This window comes from Meriones unguiculatus, chromosome X (genome assembly GCF_030254825.1).
Source record: "Meriones unguiculatus strain TT.TT164.6M chromosome X, Bangor_MerUng_6.1, whole genome shotgun sequence".
NCBI lineage: Eukaryota > Metazoa > Chordata > Mammalia > Rodentia > Muridae > Meriones > Meriones unguiculatus.
The window spans coordinates 57,482,549-57,492,805 of NC_083369.1; positions in this window are offsets into that span (position 1 = coordinate 57,482,549).

The window sequence follows — 10,257 nt, forward strand, 5'->3', positions numbered from 1 at the left end:
CCCAAATATCACAATCCCTGAGCTTTCCCACTCCAGAAAAATGCAGTAACAAGAGTTAATGAAATAACATTAGCCACATTTTGATAGTTGTTATGACCACAAAAGAACACTGAGGTTTACTCCATTTTCTCTACTTTGTGTTTGATTAAAATATGAAGTCAGAAAAAGAAGAATCATTACAGTGAAAATTCAGACTAAGCCAGAAACAAAAAAAGGAAAACATTCCCAAGAGGGATGTCTATTTCTGGAAGGGTGCACCTAGCCTGGTAAAAGTGGCTGCTTCTAGAAAAAAAGGTAGAAATTTGGAGATTAAGGGAAGCTCCAACTCTATGCCTTTTAACTTTAGCATGGCTGTAGCTGGTATTTATATGTATTTAATGCTTACTTTATTAAAATTTTCACCTGAAAACTCCTTCATAGAGCAGTACACAGGTCACTCAAGTCTTTTCCACTGATTTCAGGTAGCCCCCAGCACAACCGTTCGGCTGGCCTCTACTTGACATCCCCTGCCCACACCCATATTGTTATAAACAGCTGATGAGGATGCTATTGTGATTAGAGGCCCTCAGTAAACCCTATTGCGGCACAGCTGATTGGGAAAGAAATAGCTGCCCTAGCTCTACTTCCTGTGGGAGAAAACATACACACATGCTATCCAAAAAGCCCTCGTCTGGGAGGTAGCCTGGCAGAGGCACAAAGTCTTTCTGCCTCCCTATGGATTTCACCAACACTGAAGGCTGCATATATCCCTTGAGGGATCATCTCTAGCAGTTGCCTAGACTTCTTGATGCCAAAGCCCTGGGCAGTCTTTATAGAGATGAGCCTACCTACCCGGATGCCATGAAAGCTGTAATAGAATTTGCTGGCCTTTCAGAGAAACAAAGGCTGCATAGCCAGCTGAAGGGTCACTCTGAGCTGTGACATTACAACTTAAATTTGGGATACTAGGCCAACAGACAGACTGAAGAAGCAGGGGAAACCTGCTCCCTGCTGAGCGCTAAATACCTCAGATAACTGCATATCATGTTCCTGGAGATCAGGGCAAGTGGGTCCACAGAGAGCCCTTTCTTTCCTGTCTCCCTCTCATGTCCCTGCTAAGCTCTGTCTGAGCATTTTATTTGCCCAAAAGCCTGGGCCTAAGTGACAGCCTATAAGCTGGCATAGGGAAAGACAAGAACTCCTCTGACTCTAGGTGCTGAACTCTCCTGCTCTCCAAAGAATTTCACTCCTGTTGGGTTTTCTCTGTGAAATCAGGCATAAGATGAGGGGCCCTGGATCTTGGAGTTGAAGTCACCTCGTGGCCTTGCTGAGCTGAATGGCCAGCCCCTGAATCAGGAGGTATAGCTATCCTCTACGTTGGCCTAGCTTTTGCAGTCATGTGCACCCTGACCCTCAAGCGAAAAATGTTTTCTTTTAAAAACTGCAAAGTCTAAAAAGTCTTCCTCTTGGAGGACTCACCAAAGAGGGCCTTACTTGCTCCTTGAGTTACCCTTTAAAATCCTTCAGAATTAGAAGGCATTACAATCATTTCCACAGACCGAATCCAGCAGCTTTCAGAGGGATTTCAGAGTACAATGATTCAGCCTGAAGCTGAACTATCAGAGAAGCAAAAAAACAAACAAACAACTAAAACCCTCACCGGGATGTACTTTTCCTGTGTCTATAGTTCTAGCCTGGCCTTAGAAAGTTTATTTAGTGCATTGCTTAATAGACCCCTCTAAGGCCTTGCCCTTAGAAAAAGCCACCGGACCTAAGCCCAAAGAACCCTATCTTAGGGTTAGGAACTTTCTAACTGTCCTCAATTTTCCATAAAAGAGACAACACAGATATGGCAGTGGGACTGGATTTTTCCCTGAAAGCTGTACTTAGAGAAACTGACTTTTCTTGTTTTGCTAGTTGTCCTCATTCCATGACAACTGAGCAAAAAAAAAGTCTTTGAATGGCAGCATTCCAGATATGAGCTAGATATCAAGTGGCCTTCCACATGGTCAGGGATAAATATGAGCATAGAATACAGTGATTTCAAACCCAGATTCTGGAGCTGAAGATGGAGCACAGCGATCCACTGCTCAAGTACAGCAAAGCTCTTGGTTCAGTACCTATCACTAAAAACAAACAAAAGCCCCAGCATCCTTCCTTAAAGGCATCCATAGATTCGGTTAATCAGACCTGCTAAGGCTAGCATTTCAGTTCTAGGACACTAGGCAATGATTCATCCTCTTAGCCTTTGCTTTTTCATTCTTAAAAAGGTAAAATAATAGTGGCAACCTCATATGGTTATTAACTTCAGATTTCACACTTGATCTTCTATTGTTATATTTTTGTTTGTTTCAAGACAGATTTTCTCTGTGTCCTGGCTGTCCTAGAACTCGCTCTATAGAGTAGGCTGGACTTGAACTCATAGCAATCCACCAGCTTCAGACTCCTGAGTGCTGAGATTAAAGGCATGCACTACCATTGCCCTGCATTTCTATTATTATTATAAGGCAAATAACCATCACAACTTACACAAGATTATGAAATTCTTAACACATTGCCTATGCTATGGTATAAAAACAATAGTAATAATGACACTCTAGAAATGCTTGATAAACAGAAGCAGAGGCTGAACTTTAGTGGTCTCTGGCACCAATAGCTTTCAGATCTAGGACTTCTAGATACCCTCCAAAACTTGCCTATCTTTAAAACAACAATTAGGAAATGTTCTCGGTAGGAATACTGAAATGTCTTGGGGACTCACTTAGCAGTTTCACAATTCATTTGTTGTTTTCCAAAATCTCCAGGTCTTATAACGTTAATCCCATTACCAGCTGCCAATTTGCCAGCAAGAAAAATATTTCCTAAGATGCAGGTCTCTCACTGTGAAAGCTGGATACATCCCAAGGAACCTGAGACAGGTTGATAAGCCTCCACTGGTACTGGCGAACTACCCTAACTCTGAACTTGAAGCAGTTGTCTCAAGAGTTGCCAGCCACAGCAGGTTGCAAGGCTTCTTGTGCTAAGGCCACTGTGTGGGACAGTGACCCAACATCCCATCCCTCTACTCTCTGAAACATTTTATCCAGAGAAGGGTTGCCAGATTAAATACACAATGCACAATTGAATTTGTATTCCAGATAAACTGAATTATTGTTTAGTATGTGTGTCCTAAGTGGTGGATGGAACATGCTCACATTTTTAAAAAGCTCATTCTTCATCTAAAAGTCAGATGTAACTGGGATATCTTTTGATTTGTTAATCTGGCAATCCTACATGTCAGGGCAGTCAGCTGGCAATGGCAAGCCAAGCTGGCTTCTGGGGAAGGCACCAGGAGAGCTGCTAAGAAAACCTCCAACAACAACAACAACAACAACAAAATAGAGTTCCCTATAGACACATGATCTACTCTGAATTCAGCACCACTTCCTTCACCTGATGAGCCTGCCCTTGTCCTCCCAGTCCTACTCTAATGTAAGGAAGCTAGCTCATCCTGGGTAAGAGAAATTGAGATGGCCCTAAGACAAGCTACACAATGCTTGGGACTTGGGGCTTTGTGATCAACCAAGTTGGGTTCCTAACCCACTCCAGCTTAGTCCAAAGAAAAATAAGGGGCAATTATTGTTATAACTTAGATCCTGACATTCCTTCCATTTCTCTTTTTTCTCCCCTTCTTAGCTTGTACCTGGCATTTTATCAGACACTGAAGAAAGTATTGAGAAACGGGATGGTTTGTAGATGTAGCGCTTGTCAAGGGAGAGCTTAGGACTTCATTTGGAAAGGCTATAAAAACACTGAAACAAATGGAAATCCAGATATGGCTGACACAGAGGAGCAAGCCTGGGCTGTGCCCTGTGCTAGATGAGTATTTCAATAGAAGTAAGGGCAGGGTCAGCCTGCCCTTCCAAATTCAAATAAAGTGACCCAAGTACTCACCCTCACCCCTGTCAGTAATCTTTTGTGTCTTCTTTAGAGATTTCTTAGGAACATTAAAGGCTCAGAATTCTATGTGTTTCAGAATTGGGGCTTCTAATAATCTTCAGATTTCACAGTTAATCTATTATTATCATTATTATTATTTTGTCAGACGACAAGAGCTATCAGGAACATTGTTCGTCTCTGATTTACAATTAAAAAAACTCATCCATATGAAGGCTTTTGTAACTAACATTTTGAAAGTGTTTATAGAAATGGAGGAGATATATGTTATAATAATATAAACAATTAAAAACCAATTACTAGATATTCCATTGTCACTTAAAATTTCTCTGTAAATACCAATGTTTATCCATGGATTCATTCCTGTTCTTCCCTGTTGTCTCTCAATTTTTGGTTTCTTTATGGATCACCACATATCCATGTTCACTTCTTGATGAATAACACATTAATGTCACATGTATTATATTCCACTTCTTTTCACCAGATTCCTCCTCCCATTCTTTTGAGACAGAGTCTCCCCTTTATTTGAGAGTTGGCCTTGAACTTAAGATCTTTCTGTCTCAGTTCCCCCAGTGCTGCAATCACAGATATGCACTAGCATACCCCAGGAAAGAAATCCCTTAAATGTTTGATGTGGGTTGAGGAAATAATCATATTTCTATTATATCACTCTGGTACAATCATAATCAACATTGATCCAGCAACATATGAGGCCGAGTTGCCATTCCTATTTCACAATGAGAAAACTGAAGCTTCTGAAATAGTCCTGGGAGACCTAGAATTGAAGCCTAGTTCTGTCATGGCTGGTATTCTCTCCATTACCCAAGGAAGATGCTGCAAAGAAATATTTCAGAAAATACTAAATTATGTATTAAAGGCAACTAGAAAAAAATATACCAAAGATGGTAGGTGGAGAGATGTTCCCAGATAGGGGGATTCTTTGTGAGGGAAAAGAGTTTACCCACTATAGGCTATAGTCTTTTTCTCTGGCCAGCTTCGAAATCCAGCACTGAAATACTCTCTGTGAACAGCAAATACCATCCTTATAGAGTCACTAGATCATGGTATTCCTGAGTTGTTTCATGTAGATGCTATTTTAAATATGGTCTGTTGATCATACTTTTGTATTGTTTGCAAACAAATTTTGTCTCAAGGTCTTGCAGCAGTCTAAGATAGATGTTGTTCCTATGTATAATTAAGAGAAGAAATATGAGCACCAAAGAACTCAAGTGATGTTGGCCACCCAGTAAGGGTTCACAGAAGCCTGACTGCTGGCTGTCTGGTTTCACATACACATGCTGTCAATGAGCATCAGTCAAAGATCATGCAGAATGCACCTGCAGTTGATAAAGCCAGGTCTGTCATGTGTTGCAGTAAATGAAAACACCCTATTCTCACCCACTGTATGCATTTCCCCTCAGGTAGCAAGCAGCAAACTCAGCTGTATCAAGCACAAGTGCATTACTAGTGATCTTTGGCTGGGGGGCGTTGATAAAAATGGAGGTTGCTCAACATTCACCTGAACTATCTCTACTTTGGACCCACAACTTCCATTTAGTGATCAAAAGTTTTCATGTTTAGAGTTGAAGAAGGACACTGAGACAGATTGTCCTTTATTAGAAGAGATAATAACATCATAGACAGAAGCATGGCAATGACTCTGAAGAGAGACCAACCCCAAAGGGTAGAGTAGGAGTCTCTTCTTACACCTTTCACTAGAAGTGGGGCATGAAGGAAATTGAAAAGTTTCCCTTTTCCCTCTGAACTTGGCCATTGCTGGGGTAATCAATAAATGTCCAGTTAAAGAATGTTAAGTTCACAGTAAACATCTTTTGTAGCCCTTTTATAACCCTAGACAACAGTGACCACAGTTGAAATTCTTTCTATCTGCCTCTTTGAGATGTGAGTCTGCCCACATGTTTGTAGGGGGTCTAAGTTCACACTGAACTGAACTGTGAGGTCTCATTGAAGTCCTTCATGTGGTTAACATGATTAATATTTTTATTTAATATTTATTATATTCAAACATAGTTAAAACCTTAAGATTATAACCTCTTTTGCTTATGTATTTGTGTACATATAAATTCATACATATAAAGGCACAGTGATTATTCATTTCCTACAAATTTTACAATTTTACAGGAATAAATTGCCAAAAGTGTAAAATTTCAACTTTTGCATAGAATAACTGAATTATTTGACATCCAGGTTACTTGTGGTTCCTTTCTTGACTCAGAATGTTCTTTTACCTCTCAGAGCTTTACTTTATACATTTTAGAATAATTTTTAAAAGCCCTTACTGGTAAACCAAAAGTTAATATGCACATAGATATTATTTATTGCTGAGTGACTTTTCAATGATAGCTAAAAACCTTCCTTAAGGTATTCATGGCTTATATATTGTTCCTTATAATAAAGAGTCCTAACTTCACCTTTATCCAGTGGCTTAAAGGAGGCATGTGCCTAAGCTCACGTATTTGAACACTTGTTCCACTATTGGTGGCACTTTTTGAGAGAGGTTAACTAATACGCTTTTATCACTGCAAAATAATAAAATCATTAAAATATTTTATATGCCTAAGATATCTTTGGGTTCTCTAAAATGGCCATTTAGGTGACACAACAACTTAACATTTTACCCTACTATAAAAGAATGAGGGGAAGACTTGTGAGTGGATGGAGAGGAGCAATGGGAAAAGATAGAAAGGGCAGCAGGGGCAAATACAAATAAAATATAGTAACATGTATTAGAAAGATATCACAATGTAACCTATTTCTGTATTCTAATCCAAAAAAGCAAAAGTATGGTGTGTGTGTGTGTGTGTGTGTGTGTGTGTATACAAGCACTCATATGTATGTGTATTTATGTGTTTCTGATGCATATCAATGCATTGCCTAATTTCTTCTGGGGTTTTACCTGGTTAATAAAGTCACTGTGACCCTATCTACACAGTACAAAAACAGGAAAAACTTTTTTTCCAGGTCTCTTTGAGGCTCATGCTCATAGAGGTTAGGAGCTCTGCAGGCCATTGCAAGGCTGCTTCTAGCTCAGCGCAGGAGTTTCCAAGGAGATTGAAGAGAGGGGCCAGAGCTAGGGCTTCAGAATATCTATTAGGTGCTAATGGAGAAGAATTACAGCTAGTATTACAACAAGAACGCAGCAAATCCTCACTGATGTCAGCCTCCTGCCGACTTTTCCACTTTGTGATAGACACAAGAAGTACAGGGAGGGGGTTGGGAAGAAGTTTAAGGCATGAATTCTACCCTAAGGAGCTTCCTGTAATGGGTAAAACTTTCTCTTCTCTCCTTCCCAACTGGGAACAAGTGTTGAAATACTAAAGGAAGCTCTCTTGGTGAGAGGGAGGGTACATGTGCTGGATGATATAGGCATGAAGCCTGTCATTGACGTAGGAAAACTAGTGTGCACAAAAGCTTCCATAGCTGAGAAAGAATGTAGGGAGAGGAACAAAGTTTATTCAGCAGAGCTTTAGGGACAGCAATCTGAAATATGCATTAGGAGGATGGGTGGTGGGATTGCCTAGAAGCCCATTTATTTAAGTCTTTTTCATTTGAATCTTTCTTTAGTTTTGATTGGTTAGGTAAGCAGGTGATGGATTGCATTAGTGTGAAGTGAAGCTGTCCCAACCACCCATGCTTTCAGGTGTATGAGAGAGGCTTGGGTCTGGAGTCTGGAGAGGGAGCCATTAAGAATCAAATTATTTCAGATACAGTAGAGCCTTCTTAAGACTCAGGTGCGACAGTGTTGTTGTAGACTCCCTAAGACCATATTCAAGGCCTTTCCATAAAAGCATTGTGTTTGTAGGGCCAAGGGTTGTATTAGGTAGATCTCACATGGGGAGGACTCGGTTGCCAGCTCTTTGATCACCTCCCCCTAGTAAGGCCACAGAGGAAAAGGATGCAGGCAGTCCTGATGAGACCTGATAGACTAGGGTCAGATACTAGGGGAGGAGGACCTCCCTATTGGACTAGGCGGGGGAAAAAAGGGAAGAAGGGTGGGACCAGGAGGAGATGAGGGAGGGGGCTACAGCTGGAATACAAAATATATAAATTGTAAACAATAATAATATAATTAAAAAAGAATAGGGGACCATCTTCTCACAAGACTATAGATTAGAACAATTCCTTGGCATGGTTCGTTTATTAAACGATCACAGAGCATCATAGACACAGGAGAGCCATGGGACAGGTAGAAGATCCACGTGTCCTGGAGATTTCACCCTCCTGACTGTAGTCATAGAGTTTTGAGTAGAGGGCTGATGTCATCCATCTGGACTACTAGTCTATTGTTTATCTCATAGCCACCACATACAACTACCATTCTGGTTTCTGCTCCTTCCAGTGGAAAGCTCCAACCTTGACAAAGATACAATTCTTCATTGTTCTTCTCCAGCAGCCAAGGCAATATAGTTTGAATTATTTTTTAAATACTTTCTTTAGTATTCATAATGCAAATAATGTATAATTGCAAATAATGCAAATAATTATTTTCCTATCCCTTCTATCACTTTTCCCTCCCAATTTCAGTCACTTTTTAAAAAATTTAATACTTACTGAGTACATGTAGTGTTGCCTGTATGTATATAAGTGTGGGACCATCTACTGAAGCATGAGTGACCTCAGGGCTCACATGCCTAAAGATAGATGAAACCTTTGATACCCTGCTGGGTAGAGTCTTACAGAGGCCCTCTGTTTTAGGCTCCTGGCCTGTTCCCTGTTTTTTCCCTCTTCTGATGTCCTTCCCATTTGTCTTTCTAAGTAAGGATTGATCATCTTACCCAGGGTACTCCTTCTTGCTTAGCTTCTTTAGGTGTACAGATTTTAGTATGTTTATCATATATTATAGGTCTAGTATCCATTTATAAGTGAGTATATAACATGTGTGTCTTTCTGCTTCTGGAATACCACAATCAGGATGATCTTTTCTAGTTCCCACCATTTGCTTGCAAATTTCATGATTTCCTTGTTTTAATTGCTGAGTAGTATTCAACTGTGTAGATGTACCACACTTTCTGTACCCATTACTCAGTTGAGGGACATCTGGGTTGTTTCCAGATTCTGGCTATTATGAATAAAGCTGCTGCAAACATGGTTGAGCAAATGTCCTTGTTGTGTACTTGAGTATCTTTTGGGTATATGCCTAGAAGTGGTTTAGCTGAATCTTGAGGAAGCACTATTCCTAATTGTCTGAGAAAGCACCAGATTGACTTCCAAAGTGGTTGTACAAGTTAACATTCCCATCAGCAATGGAGGAGGATTCCCCTTAATCCACATCCTCTCCAGCATGTATTGTTACTTGAGTTTTTGATCTTAGCCATTCTGATTGTATAAGGTGAAATCTCAAGGTCATTTTGATTTGCATTTCCTTGATGACCCTGGGCGCTCAGCATTGATTTAAGTGTTTCTATGCCATTTGATATTCCTCTGTTGAAAATTCTCTATTTAGCTCTGTACCCAATTTTTTAATTGGATTACTTGATTTATTGCTTTTTAACTTCTTGCATTCTTCATATTTTCTGGATATTAGTCTTCTGTTGGTAAAGATCCTTTCCCCAATCTGTAGGTAGTTGTTTTGTTCTGACAACAGTGTCCTTTGCTTTACAAAAGCTTTTCAGTTTTGTGAGGGCCAATTTATTGATTGTTGATCTTAGAGCCTGTGCTGTTGGTGTTCTGCTCAGGAAGTTATCTCCTATGCCTATGAGTTCAAGGATCCTTCCTACTTTTTCTTCTAACAGATTTAGTGTGTCTGGTTTTATGTTGAGGTCATTGATCCACTTGGACTTTAGTTTTGTGCAGGGTGATAAACATATACTCTACCCAGCAGGGTATCAAAGCTGATGCTGAAGTTCATAGCCAAACATTGGGCAGAGTGAAGGGAATCTTAAAAAGAAGGGGGAGATAGAAAGACCTGGAAGGGACAGGAGCTCCACAAGGAGAGCAACAGAACTAAGAAATCTGGGCACAGAGGTCTTTTCTGAGACTGATATTCCAACCAAGGACCATGCATGGAGACAACCTAGAACCCCTGCACAGATGTACTCCATGGTAGCTCAGTATCCAAGTGGGTTCCCTAGTAAGGGGAACAGGGACTGTCTGTGACATGAACTCAGTGGCTGGCTCTTTGTTTGCCTCCTCCTGAGTGAGAAGCAGCCTTACCAGGCCACAGAGGAAGACAATGCAGCCAGTCCTAATGAGACCTGATATGCTAGGTTCAGATGGAAGGGGAGGAGGACCTCCCCTATCAGTGGACTTGGAGAGGGGCATGGAAGGAGATGAAGGAGGTAGGGTGGGATTGGGAGGGAATGCGGGAGGTGGCTATAGCGG